The sequence below is a fragment of the Archocentrus centrarchus genome, chromosome 4, assembly GCF_007364275.1.
Source record: "Archocentrus centrarchus isolate MPI-CPG fArcCen1 chromosome 4, fArcCen1, whole genome shotgun sequence".
Taxonomy (NCBI): Eukaryota; Metazoa; Chordata; class Actinopteri; order Cichliformes; family Cichlidae; genus Archocentrus; species Archocentrus centrarchus.
Window position 1 is genome coordinate 21,462,972 of NC_044349.1, and position 12,042 is coordinate 21,475,013.

A 12,042-nucleotide genomic window follows, 5' to 3' on the forward strand; every position below is an offset into this window, starting at 1 on the left:
GACGCTGACACACTGATCGATAGGCTCTGTCATGGCAGGGTGATCCACTCATGCCTGTCATTCACACACACTTACACACATACTCAGCCTGAGCAAACAGACACATAAAGTACACATATAAACACAGCTACACAACTGCAGTAATACCTAGACAAATGGGTGACTGAATGCAATGTGCTTTCATCCTGCAACATCACTTTTTATTCTCTGTTAGATGCATTAAATTTTTTTTAATTATCACACTATTATAGAGAGCAGGAGTTTCCAAACTTGGGGTATCTTTTGACCTATGGTTTTTTTGGTTTTTTTTTTTTTTGCTTTAAATGGTCTTTTGTAAGGCCAGAGATCATTTACGCAGAGTCTTTTTTCAGCGTATTTGTACATATTCATTCTCAAGTAGATACAATTAATGGAAGATCTTTTTAGAATAAAAAATGCTAATTGTGAAACCCCACAGTGAATTTGACTTCTCTGGCTGGGTAAATGCAGTCAGCACAGCGTTAGACCATATGTTTCCTAAGTCCACTCCTGCGGGTCAGAAGACTTCAATTCCTTCTCTTTCTCCTTGATAACCATCCCACCAGCACTTGTCGTGCTGTAGGCCCCTTCTCCCTGACGATTGCCTTCAGTCTTGCAGAGTTAATTTGGAAGCTTGGGCAACCTCTCCTCTTCTGTCTCTCTTTCGCCACAGCCAGTTAATCCCATCAGACACACTACTCATGTCTGGGGCTCCCAGATGCCAGTTTCGATGCCAACTCTGCAGCCAGGAGGCCCTGTGCTGCTGCCCTCCATTCATGCTCATCTCACTCAGCGGGCATGGAGTCTAATGAGGCTACCATGGTTGGAGGGCTCTGCTGGAGGACTCCATTAACAGGAGATCAGCAGCAGCCACAGCAGAACAGTTGGGCTAAGCTAGCATGCTGTATGTGGTCCATTTACTAGCTGTGTAGTTATTTGTTTAAAATATACAAGCTAGAATGAGTAGTATTTTTTTTTCTCAATTTGCTCTAAAATTGTACCTTAAAAACTTTGCTAAGCGGTTAATAGGCTGAGGACCTGGGATTCTGGAGCATTCACACCACCACACAATTAAGCGTTGATAACACTTAAATCATAGGAGCTATTAAGGAAACAGTTGAGAAACTTGAATTAATCAGTGACTGTTTGAGCCACTGCTAAAAGAGCAATCACTAAAATATAACTGATTGCCCCCTTTAACATTACACAATCTTTGCTTGTTCTAAAGTCTAAATTAAACACAAATACGCTAACACATGCATTAGCCTATTGTGTAGAATTTTCATCATCATGTAGCTTTCAAGCATGAGTCCTGACTCCCTGTCTATATTAGGCACTGCAGCACAGTTCCCCAAAATTCAACATGTCAGTCATACAGGTGGGTGGCAGCTGTCAGGGAGTCCAAAGTCACAGCTGGCAGACTAAAAACAGCTTTAACAGCAGCCCCAGTTTGCCATTTTAATGTTGTTGCTTCATGTTACCTGTCTAAAAGGGTGTTAAAAATGCAGGTTTTCATAATGGTGCCTTCACAGGGCAATTATAGTAATGTTAATAGTGTCTGCCGGCTACAGATGACCTTTTAAATGGTAACGAGTTTTCCAGCTCATAAGAACAAACTCCAACATCAGAATTCAAAGAACATTTTAAAAAAAATGCTTACAATTTCCCAGAATTGCAGCTTCAGCATTTAACATGACGTGAGAACATACAGCCATGTCAAAAAGAAAGTTTTCACAGGAGTCTCTGCATTCCTGTGAAAAACTAAGTACACCCTTCCTGCTTCCATAGGAATTAAGAAGGTAAGTAGCAACCAGGTGCTGCTAATCAAATACACTTGATTAACTGATCATCAGTACGTGTATCCACTTCTATTAAAGCAAAGGTTTTAGCAGTATGCTGGTCTGGAGCAGTCAGTGTGTTAACACAGTGCTGCAATCTTTCAAGAAGTGCATGTCCCAGAAAATTCACCTCAAATCCTCAGAGAAAACAAAAAAAAGAGCTACATCTTAGATTTTAACAGCCTCACTCAGGATGTTAAATGTTAAAGTTCATGACAGTACAATTAGAAAAGACTGAACAAGTATGGCTTGTCTGGGATGCTTGCCAAGAGAAAGCATCAACTCTAAAAAGAGCATGGCAACATGGCTTAGGTCTGCAAAGTTGCATCTGAACAAACCACAAGACCTTTGGAACTTTGGAGAGATGAGACCAAAGTGGAGATGTATGGCTACAATGCACAGCACCACCTCATACCATATCAAGCTCAGTGGTGGAGGAGAACCACAGGACCCGGGTCTCTTGCAGTGATCAAGTCGACCGTGAACTCCTCTGTATACCAAAGTGTTCTGCAGTCAAATGTGAGGCTATCTATCATGCAGTGTTGGACATGTTATGTCATGCAATAAGAATATGTTCCCAGGCACAGCCGCAAATCTGCAGCAGAATGGCTGAAAAAGAAAATCAAGGTGCGAGGGCCCAGTCAAAGTCCAGACTTCAACCTGACTGAAATGCTGTGGGGGGACATTAAGAGAGCTGTGCATAAGCAAATGCCAGCACACCTCAGTGAACTGAAGCAATGTTGTAAAGAAGAGTGGGCCAAGTTATTGCTGATAAAGATGGCTCTTCAAGCTGTTGAATCATGGGGTGTACTTAGATTTTCACAAGACTGCAGAGACTCCTGTGAAAACTCTCTTTTTTCACATAACTACAAGAGGAAGTCATAATGTTTCAATACTCCTGGGAAAAAAAGGAATTATGACCTGAAAATAAAAAAACAGTCAACTCTGATTGTAAAAAAAAAAAATCTGTCCAAACATTTTTTTTAATCCACAGGACAACTTGACTACTTCATCTGAAATTATAGCACATACAATGAAGTCATATTATTATTTTTTTTTATTTCTTTTTTTTTTTCAAGTGTCATCACCATTTAAATAACATTTAAATAACATGCTGCATCCCAGCTCATGCTCTGTCTAATTTGGGTGATGAGGTACTACAACTCTAACGTCACTCAGGTAATTTGCTGACTTGTTTAATTCCTGTATTCAAACGTCCAGTATGTGTTTCATTCTGGATGTCAGAATCATAAACTCTGTTTATCTTGGTGCCATTAAGTCACTACATGGACTTAGTTTAGTATCAGTCATGTTCAATTTCAAAATACTGGAGGTGTATTTGATTGATAGTTTAATTAAAGTTATAGTACAAAGATGCTGTTGTCTGAGTTTAGACTTTTAAATCAGCATCATGACATGAAGCATCGATCCAATCAGAGAGGTAACGATTAGCCGGTAAGCGTCATGATGGAAGATGGAAATGGGGTGTAACAAGTTGACAGTTCTGTCTCATCTCAGGCTAAAGTTGCTGTGGGCCATTATGAAGATAAATCTGACCCCGAGGCTATGTCAGTCACTGTGACTTCTTTGCTACTTTAAACACCCACATTTCTATGCATAAGGCATCATAATTCAAAGTCACATTGCCCTCTTTTGCACAAAGGATCCTACCAGTATTCAGCTTGAAACTCCATCTACCGTTCTTGTGACAGATACCTTAGTCACTCCAAAGTGATTCCCCATCATTGTGAATTCAGCAACACTCTCTTTCTGTTGGTAAAATAGCTTCCTTGTTCTGTTCAGGCAATGACTTCAATAACTGGCAGCAGGTTCCCAGGCAAGTGCCATTTAAAATCAAAGCTTGTAGCAGAAGCAATCTACACTGCATTACCACTCATGGCTGAAAACCTTTATTTGACAAATATTTATATAGAAATTCAGCACTGCTCAGAGCATTTGTGCACACCAGTGTTTATGCAAACTCTGACCTAAACAAGACCTGATAAAAATCAGTGACTTAAGTCTCATCAACCAGCTCACAGTTTGGCATTAAGGCAATAAATTCAGCACAACCAAAGAAATAGTGGCTGCATAAAGATGATGGTCAAATATTCCCACTGCAGAGGAAATTAAATCAGAGTCTACAGGTGGATACAGATATAAAAAGCACTGAATGTTTCATATAAAAATCTATTCACCAGGCTTAAACAAATGCACTGTTTACCCCATTTTGCATTTCGCAAATATTAAAAAAAAACAAATGTTATCAGTAAATGTTATCTGTGTGACCTTCAGGAAACCACTGTTATAACTGACACTATTGTCATAAAGTTACAGTCACACTAGGGAAAACAGTGGCTGGAGACTGCAGCACGAACAAAATTACTGAAACCAGTGAACTTTGGATCTTGTTGCTTTGACGACCAGTCACATTCAGAGTGACTTTGGTGCGTCATGATGGCATTAAAATGGTAAAAAGATGGAGTCAGTCTGCTATGAGTCTGCTATCACTTTGCAACTGAATGGGGTCAAGCTGGCATGCAATCAAGCTTTCTGCAGTCTGTTTGTGATAACACAGTAATTAACTGTGATAAATTGGCAAAAATTGCAAATCTGTCGCCCTCCATTGTAAATCTGTTGCCATCCACAGTCACAGAAATTCACATTAAACAGAAATTCATTCCAGCCAGAACCTGATAGATTAGAAACAGACGATCAGAAATTCCTTCGCAAACAGTGACATAGTTGCTGCAGGATGACAGTAACTGCAAACTGACATACAGTAGTACGTGCTTGGCAGCCTCAGTTTTATGTAGGAATGTAACCAGAATACAACCAGTTGAGCCATGTCTCCTACTACAAAGAGACATGTGGAGACATGCAAAAAAAATCAAATCGATCACTGAGCAACCACTGATTTTTCCTTGTCACAAGGAGGTTGCCGTACAGTTTTTACTCTAGTGTGACTGAGCTGTTTGTAATTGTCGTCAGCATTTCAATACCGCAACCACACTTTGTAAACAGGCCCATTTAAGCATGATTCACTGGTATTCTGTTGATAGATGAAGGAACTGAGGTTACACAGTTTATTAGTTAAACTCATTTATTAGTTTGAAGTTACACATTGTAACTTTAAAGTGCAACCATGAGCTATATTTGAGACTTAAAGTATTTTTCCAGTGCTGTTTGTATGTTTAATACTTGTCTAAATAAAACTTAATTTTTTGTAAGAAGCCGGTTGCTGATATTTGAGGCTGGTGTTGCACACTGTTGGTCCATTGTGGAAGAGGAAGAGAGTCACTGAGGCGAGGCACTTGGAAGGGGTAAAAACAACAGCATTTCAATTTCTATGAAAAGTCAATTCTGAGTCCAGAAATCAGTCCACTGGCTGTTGTTGTCAATAAAGCTGGGGAAAGTCTCATTTTTTAGGTTACGTTACAATCTATTCACATTCTATTTGACACATCATTTTCAATTAATTTGTTGACGATTAGAAAGATGATTAATTAGAAACCAATCTGTCTATCCATTCTGGAGCAGTGTAATGTGATAGTTTAGCTTTCTGCCTGAAGGTTCTCAAAGGCTTTGCTCATTTTTTTAGTCCAGTATTGATTTAAAAGACTGCCTGAGATTTTAAATGTCACTACTGATTACACTGAGAATCAGACACCTGCATTTCATTGGTGTATTTTTACATGATTGAATCAAAATAACTCTCACCAGATTCCTGATGTAAAATCAAAGGCATGAGGTGTCGCAATCTGACTATACACGACTGGTTGTTACTCTGGTAAAACACCTCGCATCAGTAAATCTAAGCCAGCAATAAATGTCTCTCATAATCACTCCAAAAAAGTGCAGTTCATCCTTCACTGTCGTCACTGCTGTGCTCATGTTTATGCTGCTTTGATCATTTCAAATGATGGAATCTCACACGGTGCAGTATAGACAGTATGGATCTTGTGTGTGCTTGCAGTATCTTTGGGAATTGCCCTTTAAAATAGCATAAGGAATATTGTTACCAATTAAGCAGTCAAAGAGTCCCACGTGTTTTATGAGTTGGTGCCGTTAATATTTATCAGGTTGCAGGAGAAAGGTTCCTACTAAGCTGTGGGGGGTACTCACTTGCAGACAGAGACAGCTGCAGAAACCACAGATTAGAAGTCATTCCTATTTTATTCCAGTTTTTCTTTTTAAAGCCCACTTGAATTCTGCCTGAAAGGACACATGCATAGGTGGAGGACTATAGTGTAGTGGTGAGCAGGGGGCCTTGTGTTTACCCTTTGAGGATAAAATTTACATCACTCATACTCAAGCAGACCCATGCATACTCGTGGATGCAGAAATTATAGATCCATATTAAGATGCTCATGTTGTATTCTTGTAATGGTGTAAGGATTCGTTCCTATTTAAGCCACAGGAGCAGATGATGAGCTTGTGATAAATCACTGCTTCCAGTTATAATTGTTCATACACATCTGTGTTGTTGTTGTTGTTTTTTTTCGTAATAAATTTAATTCAAATTGTAATCAAGTAAAGTCACTGTGTGAATGACACCTTAGCATTTGCTTATAAGCTGCTTGTAAACTTTCCCTGCATCCATCTCAAAGCATATTTGCTCAGACTGTTTCAGAAAATTCCATCATTTACCATCTGCAGCTGAACATTGGTCAGCAGGGAAAATGGCTGAAAGAGTCAGTGATGCAAGGAGCTATAATCTGTTCCCAAGCTACCCTGTTGTTTGTTTTGAAAATAGAGAAATGGAGAGGGAGAGGGGAAAAAAAGAAAAGAGACCAAAGAAACAAATGGACCCATCTCCTTCCTAAAGCGTTGCTTTTCCAGCTCATTTATCAAAAGCAGGAGAAGAATTCTTTTTGATTGGCTGATTACCAGAAGCATTCATCACTGGCCAATGTATCCCCACCAATCTGACATTGCCATTTTGGATAATTTGTTAAGGATGACAAAGAGGTCATTGTTGCCTTGGCTTATTTTGACCTTTTAATATTAGAAAATTAATTTTCTCCCCGAAACAAATGTATTAGGTCCTGTCACAGCACCTAGATTGATTTGTACCTTGAAATCCTCCCTAATGCCCTCCTTCTTCCACAGTGACTACTCTACAGTCTCTCTTTCCCCGTCTGTCTCTTTTGTTCAGCGGTCAGAATTGCCTTACGTGTGAAGTTAGCGACCTGTGTGTGTGGTTTTCGCATCTATTTGTCTTTCTCTTCGCCTCTCTGACGTCTGTCTCCCCTCTCTCTCGTGTGTTAAAATGTCCTCTGGTGTCAGCCAACCATTTCTGATCCATTTCTGAGATTTACGGCCAATTTTTCCCCATCATCCCCGCGTCGTTTCTATTACTCCAAGATCCCACTCTTTATTCTCCCTCCGTTGAAGCTGAATTGTCTGCTTTCACGGGAAAATGCAGGTGAAGCTCTCATACTCTGGCAATTTTTATGCTATTTTTTGCAACTTAGTTCAAAGGATTTTACCTTATCATATTTTACATAATATTTTAGATTATTTTTTCAGTGGTTTCCCTCTTGCTCTTCTTTGCTTTCTTTTCTTATCACATTTTCCTCTCTGTACCTATCACTCTCCTTCGCTTCTCCTTCCTATGCTTTCCTGGCAAGCCCTCCCAACAGATGTGACAGCTTATGTGGCACTAAAAGGGCTGAAGCAGAGAGCTGCCTGTGCCCGTTCAGGCTGATTACAAGTCACCTCTGTGTTCATAAACAGACAAATACCACCATCAATTTGAGAGCATGATGCAGACTGAGAGGGCGAGGGAGAGAGGAGAAAATCAGATAGATGGAGACAGACGGTGGCAGAGTTTTGTGTCATTTACTCTCATCCATGAAGCAGGTCATGCCATCTGCCATGTTCTGTCACTTCTACATCATTAGTGGGTCACTAACCATGTGCCCCTGTGACCTGAATCAGCTCCTCTAACTAATGAAATAAGGGTTAGACTTTTACAAACCGTTAAAGTGTCATTATGTTGAATCTTTTCATGTGGGAAACTTTCCCAAGTAAGAGGTTTGATGCTAACTCAGTTCCATAATTCGCATCTAGGTGGCAGCACTGGACTATTACAGTCCCCCTTATCATAGAAAATCTGGTGTTTAAAATGTTTTTTTGACATCTGACTTGAGTTTGGAAATGTACATTTGCCAGAAAGACTTTGCAAATGTAAGTAAGCATGGTAGGGCCTGATGACCTTTGATTTTCTCTCCATGTTGAAGTAGTGGGCAATGCACCTCTACAGACTATTGACGATGGTTTCCCATAGTGGTTTTTTGAAACCACCACTTGAAACTTCTTTCCGAGTCGTAGGGGAACTTGAAAAAGTGACATACAACCAGAAACCAGAGACTAATTGCCTTCTAACTAAAAGTTGTGGGTTCTGAAACACATTGGTTGCAGCAGTAAGGTGAACAGTCTCTGTTTCCACTCAGTGAGCAATTGGTGGGTGTTCACAGCAAGTCAGTGTCTTCATGCAAATTGCAGGTAACTGTAATCTGCTAGCAACCAGAGCAAGCGCAAAGAGGTTTTCAATGCTGTGCCGTATACTTGTTTGTGACTAATTTCACACGACGACTGCTAGCAGCCAAGAATGGACATATTCCCCAGCATCCTGTGGTTGACAGGGGGCCATTGACTGGTCTCTAGGCCTGCGTGACTGGGACTGTGGCTTGACCAAAATCAATCGCTGTGGCCAGACACAAGCCCCTTCTTTACTTCATTTTACAGCCCCTGAGGTCACAGCTTGATATTTGCCATCAAATGTGTGTTTAAAGCCCCTTAATCATTTTTAAATGAATCAGCTGTGAACATTTAAAAGGGGGCTAAAGTCTGTTGGCGTCCCTCCATTCATACACCTTCATTTCTAACCCCTAGATTACTGCTTCCCATGCTGCCATGGTGCATACAGAAAAAAATCACAACACTCCCCCCACAGGTATTATACTGTATGTTTAATGTTGGATAAAATGCACTAGATGAGTAGGTTTAACTTTTTTTTCTTCTGAACAAGCAGCAATTCCTCATCTCCTCAAAAGGTATGCTGCTGATGCCAAGAGCTTTATTCAGGAGCTTGTAATCCCGCTTCAATCAGCTCCTTTTTCCTTTCTGTGTAAAGATAAGCCCAGCATTTACGGCCCTCATCGCACCCCCGCACCCTGCTCTAATTAATATGCAGCAGATAAGTACTTGTCTGACAAAATTCATTCATTTGACCTTCTAGGTTTTACACTAAACTGCTTGCCGCCACTGCAAGTTCACCACAAGTTGAGAGTTCCCTGGAGTTTCTGTGGCTAGATGGGGCTTTTGTTTTTCTCTGAGAGGTTTAATTTGGACACATCGCTCCCTCTCTGTTTCTCTCGCTCGCGCTCTCAAATTGTCTTCTGACTTTCTTTTAGCAGTCTCTGTTTCTTAATTGCCCCTAATTGCTTAATTACAATTTCAAATGAACAATTTTGGAGGTCAGAGCGGGTTGTTAATTGAAGCATCAATCACACTGGTGGGGCCTTCAGAACGGTCTCAGTTTGATTGGCAGGGCATTAGCTGAACATTGTATTAAGCATGGACATGACATTGTGGGGGCTCCATGGCTGTTACAGCTTCTCTTTTAGTGTCCTTCACAATATACTGTGAAGGAGACCTTTGTAGCATGTGGAAACCATCTGGGTTAAGATCAGAGCATCGAAATGCTTGAGATGAATGTGGTTTGTATCATAACAAACAAGATCAAGGTTTTTGACCTTTTTTCTTTGCGAGGGATTAATCAAGATTAACTACTTGTCTCATTTTGTGAACATATATATGCAAGTCAGGTTAGTTAACTATTCTCTTTACAATGTTTCTGAATCTCTGTTTTTCTTCCATGGACCTGTGGACTGGTTTACAGTATGCATAATAAGCTGGCAAAAAGTATCTGGAAAACCCAGTCCATATACTCTGTGTACTTTTGAGCATGGTTTGATTTCATGGTTGATACTTCGTATCTCGTTTCCAGTTAAGAGGCTTCTTATTTACTGCTGCATTCATTATTCTTGTTTTATTTAGACTAGTGTTTAGTGTGCTTCTAACTTTTTAGCCACAGTTTCTTGCTTCAGGAATCCTCAGTTTTTCTTAATTAAACAATCGTGTTTTTTTTTTTGTTGTTTTTTTTTTTTTTTTTTAGCAGATGCCAAATATCAAAGAAGTGAATAGAAAAATCTAAATTTTAGATGTGTTTGATTGATCACACATATAAATTTTTACTCCAGAATTATGTTTTTAATCAATGTTGCTGCAGATTATCCATCCCTACATGCATTAGCATTATCCTGTTGAGGGTCATGGGGGGAAAGGAACCATAGCAGCCAGCATGGGGTGAGAGGCGGGTTACAACCTGGATAGATCACAAATTCATCACAGGCTTAACACAAAAAGAGACATTTATCCATACAGACGTTCATATCATCAGATAACCCACGTGTGTGTGTTTAGACAACACCTGTGGATTAATTTCCAGTCGATAAGCTAATCTCATTTTCAGCTCTTTTTTTTTTTTTTTGTGCTTCTGTGGAAGACGTCTTCTGTCCTTTGCCCCATTAAACATTGCACAGTCATTTGGAGGGCTGTTCAAAGATTTTGTGTAAGTTTTTTTTTTATTTCCACATACTGTTGATCACAGTCTATGCATCATAACGTTGTGTCAAGATTCGCTGGGATTCCACATAACCGTGTAACACCCGTTTAACCTCTAATCTGCATCCTCTCTACCATTTACCTGCTTGTCCACCCTCCTCCAATGTAGCCATTTCTACCTCCTCCTCCTTTTATCCCTCTTGCTCCTCCCCCCTTCACATATGGGGAGAGCCAGGTGATTAGGCTGGCTTCCCTTGTCTAGGCCCTCCTGCCTTTTTTTGGAACTCCTTCCACCCTCCTGCTTTTTGCCTGATATACCTTGATCTTCCTTTCCTCCTATCTCCCTTTCTAGACTCATTCTATCTTCCTCCTTATTCTCTTTTGTTGTCTTACCCTTTCTCTTCTCTTTTTATTCTTTATTTGACTTCATACATATATATGTGCATACATACACTAATACATGTCTCCCTCTGCCTCCCTCCCATCACCGTCACTGCTCAGTTTGCTGCATTGTACCTTCTTTCCCTCTTGCTTTTTTTGTTTTGTTTTTCTGTGTTTTCTCCCTCCCTCTCCCCACGCTCCCCCACACCCCACCCTACCTCTCCTGCTGCTGTTCCTCTCCTCTGGGGCTCCATCCATCAGGTTGTCGGGGGGCTGCTAGCGGCCCGACTCCCAGCCACCATATTTTCACCGCCAGCCAGCCAAGCAGCTGACAGCACAGCCACCGCCAGGAAATTGCTTGGCTGTGAGCGGAATTTCAAAACACAGGCACACTGCGTCCGCTTGGGCCGCCCAAGCACTGCTTTCCCTCTCTCTCATCTCCTCTCTACTACTCTCTCTCTCTCTCTCTCTCTCTCCTCTCTCTCTCTCTCTCACTCTGTTGCTGCTCTCTCCTCTCTCCTCTCTCTCTCTCTCCTCTCTCTCTCTTTTGCCTCTCATTCTCTCTCTCTGTCCTCTCTCTCTCTCTCTCTCTTGCTCTCTCCTCTCCCTCCTCTCCCCTCTCTCTCTCCGCGCTCTTCTCTCTCTCTCTCTCTCTCTCTCTCTCTCTCTCTCTCTTCTGCCAATCTCCACACACACATCTCTATGTCTCTCTATCTCTTTCTGTCATTTTTCCACTCTCTCTGTTCATCTTTATACACTTATTCTCTCCCTTTCACTCTCTTTGCACCCCCATCTCTGTGCTTTTCTGTTTTCCCTTCACTGCCCCACTGTCTCTTCACACACTCAGACATACTCACAACCATATGCACTGTTTTCTTTTTGTGCCCTTTGTCCCTCTTTGCTGTTCCATCTCCTTCCAGTTTTTCCTCCCTCCATCCTTCCCTTCTTCCATTCCTTACTCCATACCCTCTTCTCTTCTCTCCTTTTCCATCCTCTCATTCTTCCCTTCCCTTCCTCCTCCTCCTTCTCTTTATGACCCACAGGGAACAAGGTGTGGTACAGAATCATTAATGAGCTGAGTGGGAAGGAGGGAGGGAAAGAGATAAAGAAGGAAAAGAAGCAGAGTGGGAAAAGGAGAACAATGTGATAAGATAGAGAGAGGAGGCAGAGA

At 41.0% G+C, this 12,042-nt stretch overlaps 1 protein-coding gene across 1 annotated transcript in view; it reads left to right on the forward strand.

Moving 5' to 3' along the window:
• Positions 1-12,042, forward strand: part of agbl4 (AGBL carboxypeptidase 4) — a 367,133-nt gene that overhangs the window by 336,616 nt on the left and 18,475 nt on the right. The window lies entirely within an intron of this gene.